Raw genomic sequence first — 21,040 nt, forward strand, 5'->3', positions numbered from 1 at the left:
AACACAGCTCTATGGTGTGAAAGAGGCAGTGCAGTGCACAGGACTTAGGGTTGGAAGACATAAGTTTGAGTCCCAGGTCTAATACTACCCCTGTGATCATGAGCAAGTTACTTCACCTTCCTAACTAAGCCTATTTCCTTACCTGTACAAATGGAGATAATACTACCACTAGAACCTAATGTATTGGGCTGTCAGAAGGAAAGTATTACGTAAGTTAGTGTGAGCCATGTAAATTGGTCCTCCTTTTCACCCTGCCCTACTTGTTTTAGAAGCCCTGCAAAAAGGAAGAAACTGTCCCTGCACAGTAAATCTCAGTTCTGGGGAATGATTAGGGAAGTTTGGAGAAAGAACTTCTGTATCCAGCTTTATAAATTTAAAAGTCAACCCTGGAAAAGTCAGCTTCTCAATTCTTTTATCCTGATCAGAGGAACTCATCTCTCTGGGAATGCCTTCATTTCCATTTTAGCTGTCACAAAGTCACAAAAACAGAGAGATGAAGCTTCTGACATTAGCTTCTCACCTTCTTGTATTACCTTAAATGGCATTATCTTATATGACTTTAAATACTTCATATTACCCTATATGATTAATATTAACCATTAGTGGCTTAGAAAAGTTGTATCAAACTCAAAACCTTGAGACAGAATATTGACTGAGAAAACCACAATTTAATTTTACTTCTGTTGTAATATATCTTTATTTACTTTGTTAAACATTTCCCAATTACCTTTTAATTTGGGTGAGCTCCTCTAGGAGTTTTGTGGGTCTGGAGTTTGACATCTCTGGCTTAGAGGACTAGTAAGGCCACAATCTTCTACATATTTCTAAAATAAAATGGAGTCATTTTTTTAGACGTTGGCTCAACATAAGGGGGAAAAATCCCTCAACAATTAAGGCTACTTGAAAGTGTAATGGACTGCCAGGGAAGGAACAGGAAAGTTCAAATGAATGAGGTCCCCATCACTGGTGGTCTTAGAGTTGAAACTGGAAAATCACTTGTCCATGATGTTCCAGAAAAGATTCATGATTTGAGTAGGGCTTGAACTAGGTGACCTCAGAGTTTCCTTCCAACTCAAGAGTCTGTGATTCTATGATGCTGATTACCAGCTGCACCTACTTTCCAGTGGCAAACACAGTCAAATCCATAGTAATCTTCTATACATAATAATCTTCTAGGATCTTTCTCTCAAAAGTACCTTCAAACACAACGATAGCAAACCATCTAGTCAGTGTTAGAACATTACTGTGTCCTGTCAAATTAGATCAAATGTTGTTTAGGCTGGCCTGTGACCAAAGTCTATAATGATTTGGGATTGTACTCTTTACTCTGGCTTGCCAATTGCATTAGGTGTTTGCACTTAAGATAATGTTTGGTAGTACTGCTCATCCTATCTGCTCTTTTCTTTTTTAAATCTTGTCTTTCTTCTATCTTCTTGCCTGCTTCTCTACTGTTTTATTTCCTTTTACTATCTCTCTTGCCTATACCTTAGGTCTGCTAGTAGTACTCATTAATTCTTCTATTAGATTGTAATATAATCATATTGTAATAACAATTAAATAAATAATAATAACAATAATGAAGACAGGAGAAAGAGAAGATTTGATCAGATCCATGCCAGAAGAGACAGGGAAGAGAGCAGTGAGCTGTTCCAGGCAAGGAAATAGTGTTAGCGAAGGCATGGAAGTAGCAACACTCAGGGTTTGGGATGAGAATGGTGAGTAGTTCCAGGTGGCTGAACCCAGCATAGGATCAATAAAGGGGAACAGTGGAAGAGAAAGCTAAAAAGGGATTGAGCAAGTTTGTAGAGTATGTGGAAAGAATTTTAGTAAGCAACGAGGGAAGGGGAACATGGAAAGTTTTTGAGTGAGGCTTAAGATGAAGGAGGCAGAAATTTAATCAGAATTGTCCATCTGGCCTCAGCCTTTAGATTGGAAGAACTGGAGGCTTGGAGAACAGTTCAAGGTAGGAAACTGTGCGACAGAAGATATGGAGATAGCAAAGCTGGATACAATATTTAGGGAGAGGTACAATAGTCTTAGTAGAAAGTACCATGAACATAAACAGGAAGTCAAGATGACAAGATTTTGTGAGGAGGAGAATAAAATAACTTTTCTAGCTTTTAGTGTAATCTTGGCTGTTGAAAGAAATGGCATAATTTAGTGTAGCTCTGTGGAAAGAGGAGTCAGGAGACCTGGATTCAAATCCTGATTCAGCCACTTGCTAGCTGTGTGACTGGACAAATCGCATCACTTCTCTGAGGCTTGGTTTTCTCATCTGTAATTGAAGAGTTTGCACTCGCTACCTCCCAGCATGCAGAAAGCACTTGAAAACATTCTGTCAGTGTATAAATGTGTTATTATTATCATGTCCATCACCATCATCAATGTCAGTGTTAAAGGGCGGTAGACCTTAAAGCTTTATTAAAAAAAGGGAAATGCTGCTGCTTGTTAGTTTGGTTTTGCACATGTTGAGTTTGGTGTGCTGCAGACAAGTGGAGATGAGAGTATAGAGCTTAGGAGAAAGATCAAGGTTGGAAGTGAAACTTGGAAGTCAACTCAAGAGTGACACTTGAAGCTATAGGGGCAGAGAGCATGGCGAAGGGATACCTGGCAACTAGAAAAGAGCCAAGGATAGTAGTTATGGTCATTAGGTCCTTTAGATGGTATTTCTGTGACTCGAAAGGTATTTATATGTGCATTTCCCCAAAATAATAAATATTAAATAAATAATAATAATAAATAATGAAAGGGAAAAAAGGAAACTTTCAAGAGGTCGTCTAATTGTATAGTAATTAGCACACCTTCATAGTTGTGATCCTTTCTTCTCTGAAAACTCAACTCTTTATTAAATTAAAACTATACCACAATGTGTTAAAGATTATACACTTGGAACAAAGTTTTAAAAAAAACAATGTTCAATACGTACCAGGACACGTTCTAAAGAATCTTCCTCGTATATTTCTCACACCTCACATGTTTGCTCCCTGCTTCGTAAAGGAAGTCCCCAAGTAAATAAATCAGAAGTTTACAGGAGAAGCAGCCCAGAATGGTGGCAGGACCTCAGCACTAGGAGCCTGTAGAGTTATGTGTGATCCTGGCTTTGACCTTAGGTAAGTCATTTCTTTAAAATTTCTCTCAGCTTCAGTTTCCTGATCTCTAAAATGAGTTAATAAAGGCAATCCTTCCCAGGACTGTTGTAAAGAAAGTGATATATAAGTCTTGGACTACCATAGAAATGTGAGCTACATAATTTTCTTTAAGTTGAGCTTATCTGTGAAGATGTACAGAGTATTATAAATGCACAAATTAAAAATAAAGGACATGTGAAGAAAGACACATCTGCATCCAGAGAAGGAACTGATAAATAGGAGTATGGATTAAATAATTTTACATATATATATAATATATATAGCTATTTGGGTTTAATGGTAGCAATCTCTAAGGAAGGAGAGGGGGGAAGGGATGGAAAAAAGGAAAAAAAAGAAATTTACGTGATAATTCTGTTGTATATTTGGAGGGAATAGTAAATTGTACATGGTAGATTTGTAGTTTCATGTGCGATTGTCTTTTTATTGTACTGTTATAGAAATGCTTGTTTTGTTCCATGAACTGAAAACAAAATAAATTAAAAAGAGATCTACAAAGGGTCCCCAAAGTCTTAGTGTAGTTTTAAGCTTAAATAGGTTTAAACTGCAATAAGACTTTTGGGACCCTTTGTATATCTTAGGTGTGATAGTTTTCAAATAGAAATCCATTTAATGTCTGAGTTTTTATTGACTCCACTTATTCTACCATATACCCTTTCCTCATTTCTTATAAATAGTATGGGAACATTCATTCAAGACCATTCAGTGCTACTGAAAACTAATTTCCACTAATTTCACTAATTAATTAAATTAATTTCACTAATAAAACAGAGAGAAGAAGAGGAAGTGTGTAAACATCTTTAAATAGTCTCTGCCAGATCCTCTCTGGGCTTCGAGTTTGTGTAACAGCCTTGACCATATGTTTTACCTTTCAGTGAGTAATGCTGTCTCCCTCATCTAGAATCTTCCCTTGGCTATTGCTAGCTGGCCTCGCCACCTCACACTGAATAATGCTGATGTTTTTATCTCAAAGGCAGAGGCTCTGCTCTTACTCAGGACAAAACCAGTCTGACAGCTGGACTTCTTCTGGTGGATCAGTTCAACTCCTGGGTGCAAACAGCAATTAAAGAGAGCCGACCAAAAGATACTGGTATCTTGATTAACTGTATATTAGGTCATAGAATTATATACCTTTAGTGTCTGAAAAGGTCTCAGCAGCCAGTTTGAGCCACTCACATCCGAGGAGAAATTCTTTCTCCAATATCTCTGTAAAGTGCTTATCCAGTTTCTGAAGGCAGATGCCTGTGATGGAGAGCGCTCTACCCCTTCAGGCAGCACATTCCAACTGTAGCTCTAATAGGCATGGGTTTTTTCCTCACATGGAGTGGAAAGCTACCCCTCTCTGCATCTTCCCTCTTCGCTTCCTAATTCTGCCTTCAAGGTCAAGCAGAACAAAGTCTAATCTCTCCCCCATGACAGCCCTTCAAGTATTTGTCTATAATAGCTTTATTTGTGGTAGTAGAAAACTGGAAACAATCCTATATGTATAGTGATTGGTGAATGGTTGAACAAATTATGGTGTGTGAGTAGAATGGAATATTGTTGTATCCTCAACAAATGTGATCGACAATTGGCAAGTGTGAAAAATACAAATGAGGAGAGGATGGCCTCAAAAATCTTCTCTCTCCGTAGATGTGTGGTTGATGCTAGCCAAGAGAAGGGGACCCTAGGTGACTGAATCAATGTCTACTTAAGTCAAATCCAGCACATCATATCACATAGCTTCTTTAGAGACTGCGTCTAGTGATCTTAAAGAACACTGTTGGGAGCCCAGCTCCCTTTTTGCTATTGTCTAATAGTATGTTCTTTGAGAAAGTTGCTTACTCTCTGGGCCTCAGTTTTCTTATTTATAAAATGGAGAGATTGAAAAAGATGATGTCTAAGACCCCTTTAAGCTCTGTGGCTGGTTCTTTGCTCATACTGTCCCTGGGAGTGATATCTCCTTATTTCACAGGAAAGTCAGAAAACTGAGACCCCCAAAGGTCAGTGACTTGCTCATGTAAGTCAGAGCCAGAGTCCTGATTAGTATCTAATCACATAAGATCATAGAAGTAGAATTGGAGAAGTGGCTTACCCAGGGGCCTGCAGGTATTTAGGAAGATGAATAGCCTGAACCTTTGTCCCCCAACTTGTTCCCCAACTCTCACCTGTGTCTCTAAGAAGCTGTAGCATCTATGGTAGTCACATTCTAGTAAAACCATCTCAGCAGATGGATTAAACTAGATTGAGGGTAACTGATGAGATAGAGGGATGAAACCCCCCAAACATGAGAAGACTTCCCCCTGAGGAAAGGTGGATGAAAACAATTTGTTCCAATAGCCATGAAGGTGACTGAAGCAGGCACTGGGGAGCTCTTAGAGCTTGTTCAGACATCAAAGATGCCAAGGTCATGAATTATATCCCAGATCATCACTACTCATCTTGACTTTTGTCCTGCCACTGCACTTCAATGACTTTGGAAGAGATGATGCCTCTGATGACTTCGCACAACTCTGCCTCACTTAAATCCAATTCATGAGAAGTCAAGACATCACCAATAATACCATTGGTCCTCATTGAAAGAAGGACAAAGAGATGATCATCTGCTTTATTAACGTCTCATGGATACCAGTGTAGTACTTGGGTTGAAGACCTGTTATTCCTCATATATCACTAATACATGATGAGCAAGCGATGAATACTTTGTTTATTCTCACCTGTAAAATAAGGAAGTTAAACTAGATAATCTTTCATGACATTTCTAACTCTTAAATTCCATAAAAATAATATTCATCTCTGTAGTACTTTTAAAAGCAAAAAAAAAAAATACACCCCAATGAGATAGGTATGACAAAGATTATCATGCTACCCCAGTTTTACAGACCAGAAAGTTGAGACTCAAAAATCATACTTATTTGTCAGAGATGAGTTTAAAGCCAAGTTTCCAGACACTCAAGTCCAGTCTTTTTTCTACTCTGTAACACTGCTTCAAGATGCAATACATCTGTGAGGCTAAGACTCCATATCTTATCTCCATATCCATATCTTATCTGTCCTGCTTAGTATTTAGAAGCAATGCTGATGTAACTGTTGCAATGAATACAGACAGATCTCCAGAGTGACTGTCATGAGACTTTTGCACGATGAAGTCTAGATGTTCTTTGAAGGATTCACTATCATTTATTGTCTTGACTTTCTTCTCAGCAACTACATAACACTTTAGCTTTAAGTGAGATAAGAATCCCATCTTAGAGGTCTACGAGCTTCCCAAAGTTCTCTGCTGCTTCCTGACGGTCACAGCTTTTGCAGTCTCTACCAATTAATGGTGTATCTTGTGGTCATTCTTTCTGGAGTTAACAAAATCACTCAGATATCTTACTGTCCTTCCACCTGACATGAGTGTAGAATTTATTAAGTTAAATTAATGAGCTAAAAGCAAAGGAAATTGCCAGGAGGGATGTATTTGTAACAGAAACTGGCCTGTACTTCAAGAGAATGGAAAACATTGAATTCCTAATAAGGAAAGAATTTCATCAAAGGAAAATAGTTATGGTATACTGAGAAGAGTACTAGGTGTCCAGTGAGAAGACAGATTTGAATCCTGGCTCTGGGACTCACTGAACCTGTGTGACCTTGGATAAATCTCTTCACATCTTTGGGTTTCTGTCTCCTTTTCTATAAAATAAGAAGGATAGACTTGAAAGTATTTAAATCACCTTCCTGCAGCTAGGTGGCACAGTGGTTAGAGTGCCAGCCTGGAGTAAGACTCCAGAAAGACTCATTTTTCTGAGTTCATATCTAGCCTCAGACATTTACTAGCTGGGTGACCCTGGACGAGTCACTTAGCCCTGTTTGCCTCAGTTTCCTCATCTGTAAAATGAGCTGGAGAAGGAAATGGCAAATCATTCCTGTATCTCTGCCAAGAAAAACCCAAATGGGATCACAATGAGTTGGACACAATCCCCTGATCCTATGGAATTTTTATAGTTTTGACACTAGGCTATGGGGAAAGGAGAGGATGTTGTTTGTTAGCAGCTGTAGACATCCTATTATTTCTTGATACACAAGCCAAAGAGAAACTTGTTCAATATCATGATGGAGATAGATCTTTGAAATGCTACCCAAATGCACAATATTCATATTAAGTGCTCATTGAATTCAACCAGCACTTATTAAGTTCCTGTAACATTCAAGCATTGTTTTAAGCGCTGGGACTTCTAAAATAAAGGAAAAATTATAAGCCATTAAAGAGTTTATATTCTCCTGGAGTAATATGATAAGTGCACAGTTAAGTATAACACTAAATAGTGAACGAGGGAGGTCAGAGAGAACAGTGGAGTCCTCCAGGAATATTTGAAGAGAATGTTGGAAACTGGTTGAAGTAGTGCCCAAGTTTGGTCTTGAGGGGAGTTAAAGGTATCTGAAAGAAGAAATGAAGAGGGACCGCATTCCTGGAATAGAAGGATGATTTCTCTGAATACATGGAGGCAGGAGATGGCAGTTCAGTTTGGCTGGGATGTAGAAGGTGTGGAAGAGAAGAAAGTGAAATAAAACTTCAAAGTAGCTTGGAGCCAGGCTGTGGAGGACTTTATATTCTAAGCCAAGGAATTTATCATAGAAACAACAGTGATTGACTGAAACTTTTGGAGCTGTGGAGCCACATGGTTAGACCTAGAGAGGAAGAGGATTTTAACAGCTGTGTAGAGTAATGGTGCCAAACTCAAATAGAAATGGGGGCATATAGATCTACGTTAGGAATCTTGTGGGCCACGTATTGGCTTAGAAAATGACATACGTTTATATCTTTTTAAATACATTAACACATGAAAATCAGAAAGTAACTACATTTTAACCTGGTTTCTGCCACATGCTGGAGTGTTGTGGGGCTCCTATGGCCCGGGGGGGGGGGGGCGGCATATTTTGACATTTGTGGTATGTAGAGAATGGATTGGAGAGAAGAGACACTAAAAGCTTGGGAAAACAATTGTAATAATAGTAGCTGATATTTATCTGACCTTTTATGTCCTATGAGGTAGTACAGTTATTTTCCCTACTTTACAAATAAAGAAACTGAGGCAGATGGTAGTGAGGGGGTTTGCTTATGGTCACATGGTCAGTTAGTGGCAGAGGTGGGTTTCAACCTAGGTGTGTCCTGCCTGACTCCAGATCCTGTGTGCTCCTTCTCTTGCCAGAGTAAGGTATTAATAGTATGGAACTGGCTCTTGGAGGAGACATCATTTGCCTCAGGCAGATGTTTGAAAGACGAGAAGGCACACCATTAAAAGGAATTTTCTCACTATAGCAAAAGTATTAGAGAAAGATGGAGACAGGGAGAAAGGAAGAGTCCCACCTGACCACTACATCTTAGCAGTTGTCTTTAGTACCATAGGGTACCAGAACACCATAGCCACTTGGCATTCTGTTCAAGTTAGAGACAAAGGCAGGGATGCAATATGACTGAGAGGGAATTCCTTCTTCATCTGAAGTGTGTAACTGTCATTTTAAAAAAATAAAGTAAAATAGAAATTTGGCTGGAATTAGCCACCACAAGCTACTTAATATCTCTGGGCCTCAGTTTTCTCATTTGCAAGATGATGGGTTTGGACTAGTTGGACTCTAAGTTAATTTCTAGCTAGTTGCTAAGATCAGTCGTTTCTATGCTGTTGAAGGAGTAGAATACATGTATTAAATTTCTGTGCTCTCTACATTTGGTGCTCAGAAAGCCTCAGCTTGTTAAGGCTCTGCTGTCCTCCTTACAAAGAACAGACTCCTTACTACAGCCTCTTAGAATCCTTACGTTTCTTCAGAGTTAGCTTGGGTTCCTCCTCCTCTAGAGAAGTGGACATTATTTCCCCTTCCCCCTACCAGAGCCCCTGGGTTGAGAAATGTCCGTTGAGTTTCTAGGCAGGGTTGGGCCTAGTAGCCACTTACTGTTAGTGGCTACACTTTCTGTTGTACCCCTTTGCCTAGCAGCTGCCTGGGCCCCCCTCTCTGTTGTGCCCCCTTGCCTAGCAGTACCTAGGAACCCCTGTCAAAACTGTTCTGTGAAAAATGTGTGCTATTGGAACCACAAGGCTGTACCGGGAGGTGCTAAGATGCTTAAAAGGCACACACACCTTTGTTCAGGGCTGCCTCTTCGGAGGACAGCCGCCGGCTGATAAAGACGCTCCCAAATTCTCAATTGACTCTTGCCTGTGCCTGTCTCGGTCTGTCCATTTCACTGTGAAGTCTTTTCTGATTCATTGAGATGTTAGTGCTCTGTCTTCTCAAATTGCCTAATATTTACTTATCAACATATAGATTTTATCTTCCAGTGGAATGTGAACTCATTAAGGAAGGGACTTTTTTGGGTTTTTGTCTTTGTCTCCCTTGACCCCTAGTCCAACACCTTGCAACATATCACATACCAAGCACTTGATACTTTTTATTGGATGAAAGCATCCCAGTCTGAGAAAGAGGGCCATGGAAAAATTAACTTAGCTCTCTCTGGAGGTCTATGAAATTTCTTTTACTGTTCCCAATTTGCCCAGTAAAGTCTGTGAAAAATGAACAGAATCATTGAGTCCAAGAAAGAGAATCTTGGGAGGAATATAGAAAACTTTAACCATTCAACCATTTCTTCTGAATAAGGATGCACCTTTAAGCTAAGCAAACCCTCCACCTAACAGAGATATTTTAGACTCCCAGTATTGATAGGAAGCTAAGAGGGCATCTGATAAAACTCATACCTGAATAGAATCTCCTCTATGTTATTTCTGGCAAATGGTTCTCCAGTCTTTGTCTAAAAACCTCTTTTAGACAGTTCTGACTGTTAAAAAACTTTTCTTTTCATCAAGATGAAATATGCCTCCTCCATCAATTGATCCTTTTTCTGTTCTCTAGACCCAAGCAGAGAAGAATAATCTTTCTCATGCATGAAAGACCTTCAAATAATTGAGAAAATAATGACCCTCCATACTCTCTTCCTCCAGTCTTCTCTTTTTTTAGCCATATATCCCCAGGTCATTCATCTTATCTTTGCATGTCATAGTATCTCACCAGTTTTCCCACTAAATTCTCTAAAAAAGCTTTTTAAAATTATTTTTAAAAAATGATTATTTTCTGTACTTACATACACTTATGGAGATAAATAGTATTTGTGGGGTGGGTAGAAGCCAGGACTTAGAGTCAGAATGATCTGGGTTCAGGTTGTATCTCTGATACATACTGACTATGTGACCCTGGGCAAGCCACTTAAACTCTCAATCTTTACCTGTCCTCTGCCCCTCTCCCCTAACTCTCTAAAACAATAAGTTGCAGAACCACTACTGGTTTGCATTGACAGAAGAAATTTCTTTAAAATCGTGTCACAAAAATCCTAGGATCATGGAATTTAGAGTTGGTAGAGATTTCAGCATCCACCTAGTAACAGTGATTTGGAAGGGATTTCTGTACTATCAGACTTTTAAAGAGCGGTCAGTCAGCTTCTTGTTGAAGGCTCCCAAAGGGAGAGAAACCAATACATTCTGAGGCAGCTGATTCCATTTTTTGACAGCTCCAATTCTTAAGAAACTTTTCTTGGCATCAAAGCTAAATTTGTCTTATTTGTAACTTCCACCCACAGATTTTGGTTCTGCCCTCCGGGACCAAACAAAACTAGTTTAATCCTTCCACAAGACAATCAGTCAACTACATGTGAAAGGGGAGGGATGGTCTTTTGAAACTTTGATAATTTTGATGACCAAAAGGGGTTAAGACAAAAAATAGACATGAGATTTGTGCAAAGAAAGCAGTTACAGAGACCATGCACTCACTCATCTACTAGGAAAGTCTACTTCAAAAACGGTTCTTTGTTTCAGCAACTCATTTGCATATGGCAAGCTGGAAAATCTTGGTGTCAGGACAGGGCAAAACCTGAGTCAGTGTTTTCTGTTTCAGTGGTTCATATACATATTCAGGAGAGAAGAATTTTGGAGTTGATAACTGAGGAATTTCAAATCCCAGAACTGATTTATCTTTACTGGAAAAATTTACTTTTCGTATTTATGATTCAGCAGAGTTGAGATTTTGGTTCCTCATCATGAGCTGGAGTGATGCTATCCAAGGTGCGGATGCTTTTCTGAACCAGATAGAGTACAGAGGGTCAGGGGAGAGACCTCGGAGTGTACAAAAGTGAGGCTTTAGCATTCTGGACTATCATTTATTGTTGAGAAAGTAGAGAAGAAGGACCTCAGAGCCCAGCTGATGGAGCAGAGCTGGGGTCTCTCTAAGCTAGGAGTCTTTCTGCCCCTTCTAGCAGACTGTAATAACACTACAGTTGAGGCTATCAGCAAAGTCTGAACCTGGAAATGCTGAAAACAATAGCTCTCCTCTAGGAGTAGGAGTAAAGTGAAAGGAATCAACAAAAAGCCCATCATAGCAGGAGTAACAAGTAGGAATACAGTCCAATGGACCAGCCTCATCTAACTGAGATGCGTCTGCCTGCCTGACGTTAAACTAATCCCACATAGCTATGGAGATGTCCAGTTAGCAGGGGAGCCACTTGCCCAACATAGTAACTATACCCATCAGCGAACTTTGAGAAGACAGTTCTTGAGATAGAGCAAGGGAGGTCACCATTCTTGACTTGTGAGTTGCCCTGGCCATATGTGTTCTCCACAAGGGTGCTTCATTACCCTGTCAATTTAAGTTGGTGCCCACTCTCCCCTATAGACACTGTGCACATTGTTAGGAGAATGTGTCCCATATATATGAGTAGAATGTTATGTGGTTGTTATTCCTGCTTTGCCTCCTATTTGGCAAATGTTTTGATTAATGGAGTCATCTTGGCTGATTTGTTCATGAGAAATACACTGATGAGGGCCCATTATCCATAGCATTAATATGGAAGTCATCCTCATAGTTAACTCCTATAATCCTGAGAGTAATGAGTTCATTCATTCTCCCTTTTTCTTTGGAACCCCAACTTGTCAGAGTAGATGCAAGTTGGGGGAAAATTTAACTTTGACAGAGGAAGTCTGGCCAGGAAGGATGGGAAATTTTCAAGAATGGAATTCTGAAAAATGGAAGTTGTCTAAGTAGACTGATGTGGATGAATAGGAAACCCAATTGGAGAGAGTCTCCAGGGAGGGAGGGAGTTCAGTCTACACCTAAGCTATAGATGCTATGAAAGCATCTATCACAGCCTTCTCCATTCCTCCCCCTTCCCTCCCCTGCCCCCATTCAGTATTTTCTTCTTCAGGACAAATATTCTCAGTTCCTTTAATTGTTCCTTCAATGACATGGACTCAAGGACCTTTACAATGCTGGGTACTTTCTTCTCTCCAGTTTATTAGTGCCCTTTAAAAATTGTGGCACCTCAAACTGAACATAATATTCCAGATGTGATCTGACCAGAGCAAAATACAGAGGGACTATTATTTCCTTATTCCTGGAAATGACGCTTCTCAATGCAGCTCAAGATCACATTAAATTTTTTGGCTGCCATACCACACTGATGACTCATATTGAGTTTTTAGTCCATTAAAACCTGTAGATATTTTTCAGAACAAACTGTTCTCTAACAATTCCTTCCCCATACTGTATTTGGAAGCTGATTCTTTTGAACCCAAGAAAAAAACTTTGCATGTATTTGTATGGGATTTCATTACATTAGATTCAACCCAATGCTTTGGCCTTCAGGTTCATCTAGGATCCTGAACGTCTTCTTCTATGTCTTTGCCTGACTTGCCAGCAAAAAGGTTAAGCAGCAAAGTGCCAAGCACAGATTCTAGGAGCCCTCTGCTGGAGAAATCCTGCCAAGGTGTCACTGACTCATTACTGGATACTCTTTGATACGACTACTAGAATAATTCTGATTTCATTTAATTGTATTATTGCCTGGCCCACATCTCTCTATCTTCTCCTTAAGAATAGTATGAGATCATGCAGAATTGATATCATATTGGTTGCCTTCTCAATGGGCAGAGGAAGAGCTGGAGAGAGGGTGAGAATTTAGAACTCAAAATATTAAAAGATGAATATTAAAAGCTAACTGGCACGATGGATAGAGTGATGGGTCTAGAGTCAGAAAGACTCAGCTTTGTGAATTCAAATCCAGCTTCAGACACTCCCTAGCTGTGTGACCCTGGAAAAGTCACTTAACCCTGTTTGTCTCAGTTTCTTCATCTGTAAAATGAACTAGAGAAGGAAATAGCAAACTACTCCAGGAACTTTGCCAAGAAAATCCCAAATAGGTTCACAAAGAGTTGGACAAGACTGAAAAAATAACTAAGCAACAGCATCAAAGAACAGCACTCTAACAAATGCTTTGGAAAGTCTAGGTCTGCTGTACATACAGCATTCTTATAATCTGCTTAGTTTAATAAGCCTACGAGAGAGAAAATAAGGTTAATCAGACATAATTTGTTCCTGCAAAAGTCACGTTGGCTTTTTGAAATTGGTGCTTCCCTTTTATGGCAATATATTAGTCACAGCACAAACTCTGAGAGATTTTTCAAAGCAAGTAGAAGACAGAAAAAGCAATCTGTCAGATTTCTGTTTATAAGAGTTAACATTTACACAGCACTTTAAAGTATGCAAAGCACTTTATATATGGCAATTCATTGATCCTCACAATAACCCTGGGAGGTAAGAGCTAGTATTATATCCATTTTACAGATGAGGAAATTGAGATAATAAGTGACTTGCTTAGGCTCACCTAATTAGTAAATGTCTGAAACAGGATTTGACTGACTCTAAGTCCCTTGCCTATCCGCTGGGTCACCTACTTGTTTAATCATTCCTAAAACAGCTTAACTCTTAACCTGAATCTTAACTTGGTGTCAACATTTCTTTTAATTTGTCTTTGGTGTGTTGCCAAGGACAAACTTTCCATTTCCCATCTTAATGTGAGGACTCATTTCCTTAGTTATCTTTCCTTGGCCAATAGGACCCAATGAAATAATGTATATAAAAAGCTTTGCAAATCTGAAAATATGATATAAATGCTATCTATTATTATTATTGTTATTATTTCAGAATCTTCCCACTCCCAGTCTCAAGAAAAAATCACATTACAGAAATTCCCTTTCAAGTCTATAAAATCCCATCTTCCTCCAGAATTTCTCTATTCTCTCTTTGCCCCGTGGTCTAATCATCTGGTTATTTCATTTTCCTGGTTCATAGGTTTCTGGGATGTCATTTTGACAGGACATTTTGTACTCAATAAATCTATTTTCCCTGGATTCTTTCATTAAATTTATAGCACCTCTCACCTTCTTCCAGATAATCAGCTCCCTTATTTATTCACTCATTCATGTGACAAATATTTATCTGCATGCAAGGTATAAAACACTGTACTTGATGCTATGGGGAATACAAAGATAGATATGATAAGGTCCCGGTCCTTCAGAAGTATATAGTCTTCTAAGGGGAAATGAGATACATATCCAAATAACTATTTTTACAGGAGAAAAGATATTGCCTTAAGAAAAGTATAAATAAAACAGTAGGGATTAGCTAAGGGAAAGATCATATCCAGTTGGCAGGATTAGAGAAAGTTTTGTGGAGGAGGGAACATTGGAACTGGACCCAGAAAGATGGGTAGGGCTTAGACTGGCAGAGATGGTTGTAGCACAGGAGGAAGAAGATGAGAAGGAGGGGATGAGGAAAGGAAAAGGGAGGGAAAGGAGGATTGAGAGGAGGGAGAGAGGTAGAGGTAGGGAAGAAAGGAAGGACAAGAGGAGAAAATAGAGGAGAAGGGGAAGGGGGATGAGGAAGAGAAGGGAAAGGAAGAAACATTCATGGTGGGGAAAATGAATGAACAAAGGTGTGGAGGTAGAAAAGTATGTGGTTGGGAAATAGTTTGAAACCAAAGGACCATTTTCATTTTTTTAAATATAAAAAGCTGAAGCACTAACTTGTTCAAGCCCCTCCTATAAGTGAACACGCTAGCCCAGATATGGTCTGAGAATCATGAAAACAGAGGGACTATCTCCTCTTGTTCTGAGTACCCATCCAAAGATCCCATTAGCAATTTTGTCAGTCTTGCTGCTGCCTCATTTTGAGCCTGGAGTCATTTGAAATCCTCTGTCTTCTTCCATCTCACTCAGCTCATTCTTGCATGATCCCACATGGGAGAGGAGGGAAAGTATACTTTAATATTTTGGGGGACTTAGGAGTCAAGAAGGGGAGATCCAGATCAGTAGTGCATCCTTGGGCAAGTTTCTCAGTCTCTTCTGGGCTTGATTCCTTGATTTATAAAATGGGACTGAGACACTAAACTAGCTGGCTTCTGCCTTACTTCTATTTCTCATGCTGTGATTACAAAGATATTCTGTTAGGTCACTCACGAATATGTCCAATGAGTGACAAGGATTCTTTTTGGAGCATTAAAAAAAATGCCAAACAACCCAACATATTAATGTATAGTCGATATCTGCTAATCTGACTGATCTAGCAAAGTGTTGCCTCAACAGGGCAGGGTTCAAGTCTAAGCTAAGGAGAGCAGATAGCAACAAATGAGGTTTTACTATTGCTTGGGGTGAATGGGATCATGGTAACTGATAATGGAGGGAAAGTAGAACTGCTTAATTCTTATTTTGCTTCTGCCTCCCTTTCCCCCATAGGGAGAATTATCTTGGGACTGGAAAGAACAGATCAAAATCCACTAATCTGGAATCATATGGGTAAGTAAGGTCCCAAGTTTCAAAGGCCTGCTCAGGTCCCAGGAATCTTGTCATCTCAGGCTTCTCTGCTGGGCCAGAAGGCTGTATCATCCCACCTAGAATGCTGCCTGCAAGGTCATCATAGCTTGATTCTGGGTCTGACAGGGATTACTGCCTGTGCAGAAACTGAGAAGGATAGATGAAACAATAAGTAGAGTCCCCAGGCCCATTTCTCAGAGCCATGGGATAAAAAGAGAAGGAGGCTCTCTTTCCTGCTCAGTTCATGGTGCTCTTGCTATGGGAGAACTATGTATAATTCTCACCCTCTGGACACAACAGAAAAGAGCACATAGGAAAAAGAGTGAAATTGTATGGTCTGTTCCCATTATGTAGTCAATTGGGGGCAGCTAAGTGGTGCAGTGGATGTTACACTGACCCTGGAGTCAGGAGGACCCAAGTTCAAATTCAGCTTGAGACACTTAGCTGTGTGATCCTGGGGAAGTCACTTAACCCTATTTGTCTCAGTTTTCTCATCTGTAAAATGAGCTGAAGAGGAAATGACAAACCGCTCCAGTATCTTTGCCAAGAAAGCCTGCAGTGGGGTCATGTAGAGTCTGATACAACCACAGCAACGTCGGTTGAAGGAGGCTACTTTCACCAATGTGATAGAGGAATGGAAGGAAGCAGTATGCCTCCATTTTAAGTTATCTGGACATGCTCCAAGCAAGCCCACCTCACAAAAGAGATAGAAAAAAGAAGCAATTAAGCAACATATTACAGGGCAGTTAGGTGGCATAGTAGAGTAAAGAAGACTCATCTTCCTGAGTTTTCAAATCTGGCCTCGAACACTTACTACTTGTGTGACCCTGGGCAAGTCACTTAACCCTGTTTGCCTCAGTTTCCTTATCTGTAAAATGAACCGGAGAAGAAAGTGGCAAACCACTTGGGTCCCTTTGCCAAGAAGACCCCAAATGGGGTCACAAAGATTCAGAAAAAAACCAACAACCAGTGTATTAACAATCTGGCCAAATATGTAATGTTCCATACCCACAATCGCCTTCCTCTGCAAATAAATATGTTTTCTAATCTCTTCTTTGGGGCCTAACTTAGTCATTGCAATTATTATTCAGCATTTATTTTAATTTATTTTCTATGGCTGTCATTTGTAGATCATAACCATCATTTATCTTTAAGCTTGGAAGCTGATAATGGCAATGGACTTTGTTTTATGCATGATTTGGATTCCTTTCAGATGGCTTGTGCAAAAACATCCAATACTGGGACCTAGAGAAAAGAGGCCAGAATGAAAAATACTACCAGGAAGGGAGTGTAACTAGCCCTTGTGTTCAGTTTAGCAGTTCTCAGACTGAACTGTCCTCCCATTGAGAGACCCATGAATGAGATCTATTGATTGAGCTAGTTCCAACATGTTGTGACAAAATGGGATGGCCTAAATGGGTCTTTCCAGAGAGAAGACTTTTCCTCAGCCTGGTTGTTTCCAGCTGCTCTAAGCAATTTTCTATTGTTATGACCAAGGGCTTCAAAAAGTAACAGGGCTGGCTAAAACCAAACTCTTGAAATCTATAGCATCTTCTGCTTTCTGCTGGAAGGTGATCTCCTTGAGAGGATGAGACCAGAGTTTATTATTTATCTTGGTACATAATAGGCCACAGGTTGCAGTACAACATACCTGGAGTCTGTGCATATGCACAGTTGTTTCTGCTAGGGTATGGTAGAATCTTAACCCAAGTTGGTTTTTGGGCAGTGAGGTAGTACAGTGGCTGGAATATTGGCCTGAAGTCAGCAAGACTCATCTTTATGAGTTTAAATCTGGTCTCAGACATTTACTAGCTCTGTGACCCTGGCAAGACACTTAACCCTATTTACCTCAGTTTCTTCATCTATAAAATGAACTGGAGAAGGAAATGGTGAACTACTCCAGTGTCTTTGTCAAGAAAACCCCAAATGGGATCACAAAGAGTTAGATACCACTGAAATGACTGAACAGCAATTAGATTTTAAAAAACCATTGTGTAATGATTGCACTTATATAACCTACATCAAATTACTTACCATCTTAGGAAGGGGAAAGGAGGGTAGCAGAAAGGGAGAAAATTTGGACTCAAAATTTTTTAAAAAATGAATGTTAAAAATTGCCTTTATGTAGAATTAGAAGAATAAAATGCTATTAAAATTCATATATGAATATGTGTGTATATATATGGATTTATGTGTGATGCATACATTAGACACACATGTAGTGAGTTACAGGCATACAAGTACACACAAACATTCAACCATATAACATATACATGAAAGTACAATGTACAAATGCATGCATACATATGTACACACAAAGATATATGCAATTTATTCAGATTATACAAAAATCAGTCTGTTCTTCAGGAGGCTAGATTTATGCTGGAGAAATAAGAAACTTCACTTTGGAAAAAGAGTGGTGATTTCAATGATGGGGGTGGTCCTGTCCCTAAAGCAGACTGTAATTCCTTAACATGTAGTACCTGAAGTCTGAGCTGATCCTCAACAGACAATTATCATTGTTTTCAGGAAGGTCTAGCACTGTGCCAGAGTTGACTAGAACTGGCTTGAGCTGGTTAAATTTTCAGAAATTTTGTGAGCCTGTGGTTAAATTCAGCCAGTAAGCAGCTCCATCAACTTCTGTACCAATCATGTTATTTGATGCTTTAAAAGAACTACTGTCTACAACAACAGAGTGTATTTTCAATATATTATTGTCTACTTTAAATAACTGTGGCTTTAATAATGAATATTTAAAAGTACATTTATTTGCATTTCATTTGGGGGGTTTTAGTATAATTCTGGGAAGGGAGTCTGGAAGAGCTATGGGATTGTAAGAACATTTTCCTAAAATCATCACTTGACCCTGTTAAATCATTGATTGAAATTATCACTTGACAATTCAATATCTGAAATAAAATGTTAATCATTTAAAAATATTTCTGGTAAAATTTATTCTATTTCTCACTAATTTAATGAAAACTAAACTCAGCTAGAAAATATTGCTAAAGAATTTGAAATTGTTAAAATTGGTTGAGCACTGCGACCAAGAGGCGTCAGATGGAGTTTACAAACTGCTACTGCTGTATGGCGTGTGCATTTACATTACTGTATATGCATTTTTGTTCAGCCTAGTGGCCAATGAGCTACCCGAGCCTTCTTACCTTTCTCAGGTCTTCAGAGGCCAACCGGATAAATGTATTGAGAGAAGAGACTTTCCAGAGTCAAACAAGGGCTAGGCTTTATTCAGGGTCTTAGTTACATATCCATATGCAGGGTGAAATTCTTCCTCAGGAGAAAGGAATCCTCCTCCTCCCAAAGGGCAAGGATCATACAGCAAGAGGATGGGAGCGGAAGAGGGGAGGGACCCTCTTCCCTCCAAGGGCCCTGCAGCAAGAAGAGCCCCTGGAGGGGACTCCGCATCCAGCAGAAGGCCTTCAGGCTTTCCTGTCCCTACTTAAGCTCTCCCACCGCATAGTGTGCACTTGAGTACTGTGCCTGCTCTCAGCCCCTAGCTAATTAACAACAGGTGTGCTCAGACCATGGACCAATCTCAAGGGTGGGATGCTCTCCCCAGCAAGTTTCCCACTGAGAAGAGGTGGAAATGCATGAGATAGCCCATGTTTCACGCCTCAATTCCCAGCTGTTCCCTAGGGGGCCTCGTGAGAACTCTGAGGTTTAGAGGTCCTCACTTTTACCTGCCCGAGACTGTCCACGTGAAAACTGAGCTTACACCCCCAAGACATTTTTCATGTTTTTCTTATTCTAGTGTGGCAGAGAGATGAACTAGCATTAATTTCTTACAAGATCTTGCTTTAATGATTGATATTCTTGAAAAATATTCTTTGTTTTTAACTGTGCTACAGTCAAGATCAACTAATTTTCAGAAAGTACAAAAATTAACCAAACATACCATAAGAGTTTTGGAAAATTTAAAGATTTGTCCCATAAAATATGAATCTTAAGTTGAAGATTTCCTTAAGTAAGATAAGTTTAAAGACTTTTCTTTTAATAAAGATAATAATTTTAATAAAGATAACAATTCCTCTTCATAGGAATGTTACCAGAAAAATATAATTCAACCATAAACTGATATCTTTTATTGGACAGAAACAATAATGATAACATTTTATATTATTTTGATTTATTATAGCCATCTGCTCAATCTTATGGATAGCTGCTAAGAAATCATATTATTTAAGTGAAATTTTAAAACATGAAATTGATTTAAACAATTTTTAGCATTTGGTAGAAAACAATGTAGAATCCAGCAATGTTTTCATCTTTGTAACTATACAAAAATCTAAAAAATACAGTTAGGACTATTATCATCAGTAGTGCTGAAGCTGAAAGTAGTTCCAGTTTAATGCATATAATTTGCATGAAGGTAAAAAGTAGGTTGACAGTAGATCACGTATCAGATTTAACGACAATGAATTTTTCGGGAGAAGAATTAGCAGATTGGGATGCTATTTCATTTGTCAAGTCATGGTTGAATTGTAACAGTAGGTAGGCATGGAAGAAGAGTACAGAAAAAATCAACAAAAGTATTCTGTGAGTATCAGTTGGTTATATAATATTTACAATGAAATATTTATGCTTCATTATTATTTATAAATTGTGTGGTATGTGTCTTTTATATCAGTAAAATTTAGTATGAACATATATGTATGCGTGTGTATGGATATAACTATATGTGGTAGACAGAATGCTGGGCTTGGAGTCAGAAAGACTCATCTTTGTGAATTCAAATCTGGCCTCAGACACTTACTAGCTGTGTGACTCTGTGCAATTCACTTAACCCTGTTTGCCTCCATTTCTTCATCCGTAAAATGAGCTGGAGAAGGAAATGGTGAACTACTCCAGTGTTCTTGTCAAGAAAACCCCAAATGGGGTCACAAAGAATCAGATGCCACTGAAATAACAACAACCACCACAAAATGGATGTAATAATATCTATTCTGTCACCTTCACAGGGTTATTGTGAGGATAACATGAGTGTGTATGAGTGTATTTTGAAAACTCTAGAACACTATGCAAGTAGTTTTGTCATTAGACATCAGGACTAGCTTTCTGAAGAAAAGACAAAGCAATATTCCACTCTGATAGGTAAAACTTTAGGGCAATTTGCATAACTCTCATGTTCGCTGCCAGGGACTTGATAGAACCTGAAAGGAATATACTCATACAGACCAAACTATCACCTACACCTGGGCAAGTAACCACTATAAGGAGATAAGACTGAAAAAA

General features: G+C 39.1%; 1 pseudogene; it reads left to right on the plus strand.

Moving 5' to 3' along the window:
* Window positions 1-1,678: 1,678 nt before the first annotated feature.
* On the plus strand, window positions 1,679-20,367 carry LOC140518198 (E3 SUMO-protein ligase KIAA1586-like; annotated as a pseudogene).
* Window positions 20,368-21,040: the final 673 nt, after the last annotated feature.

The sequence above is a fragment of the Notamacropus eugenii genome, chromosome 1, assembly GCF_028372415.1.
Source record: "Notamacropus eugenii isolate mMacEug1 chromosome 1, mMacEug1.pri_v2, whole genome shotgun sequence".
NCBI lineage: Eukaryota > Metazoa > Chordata > Mammalia > Diprotodontia > Macropodidae > Notamacropus > Notamacropus eugenii.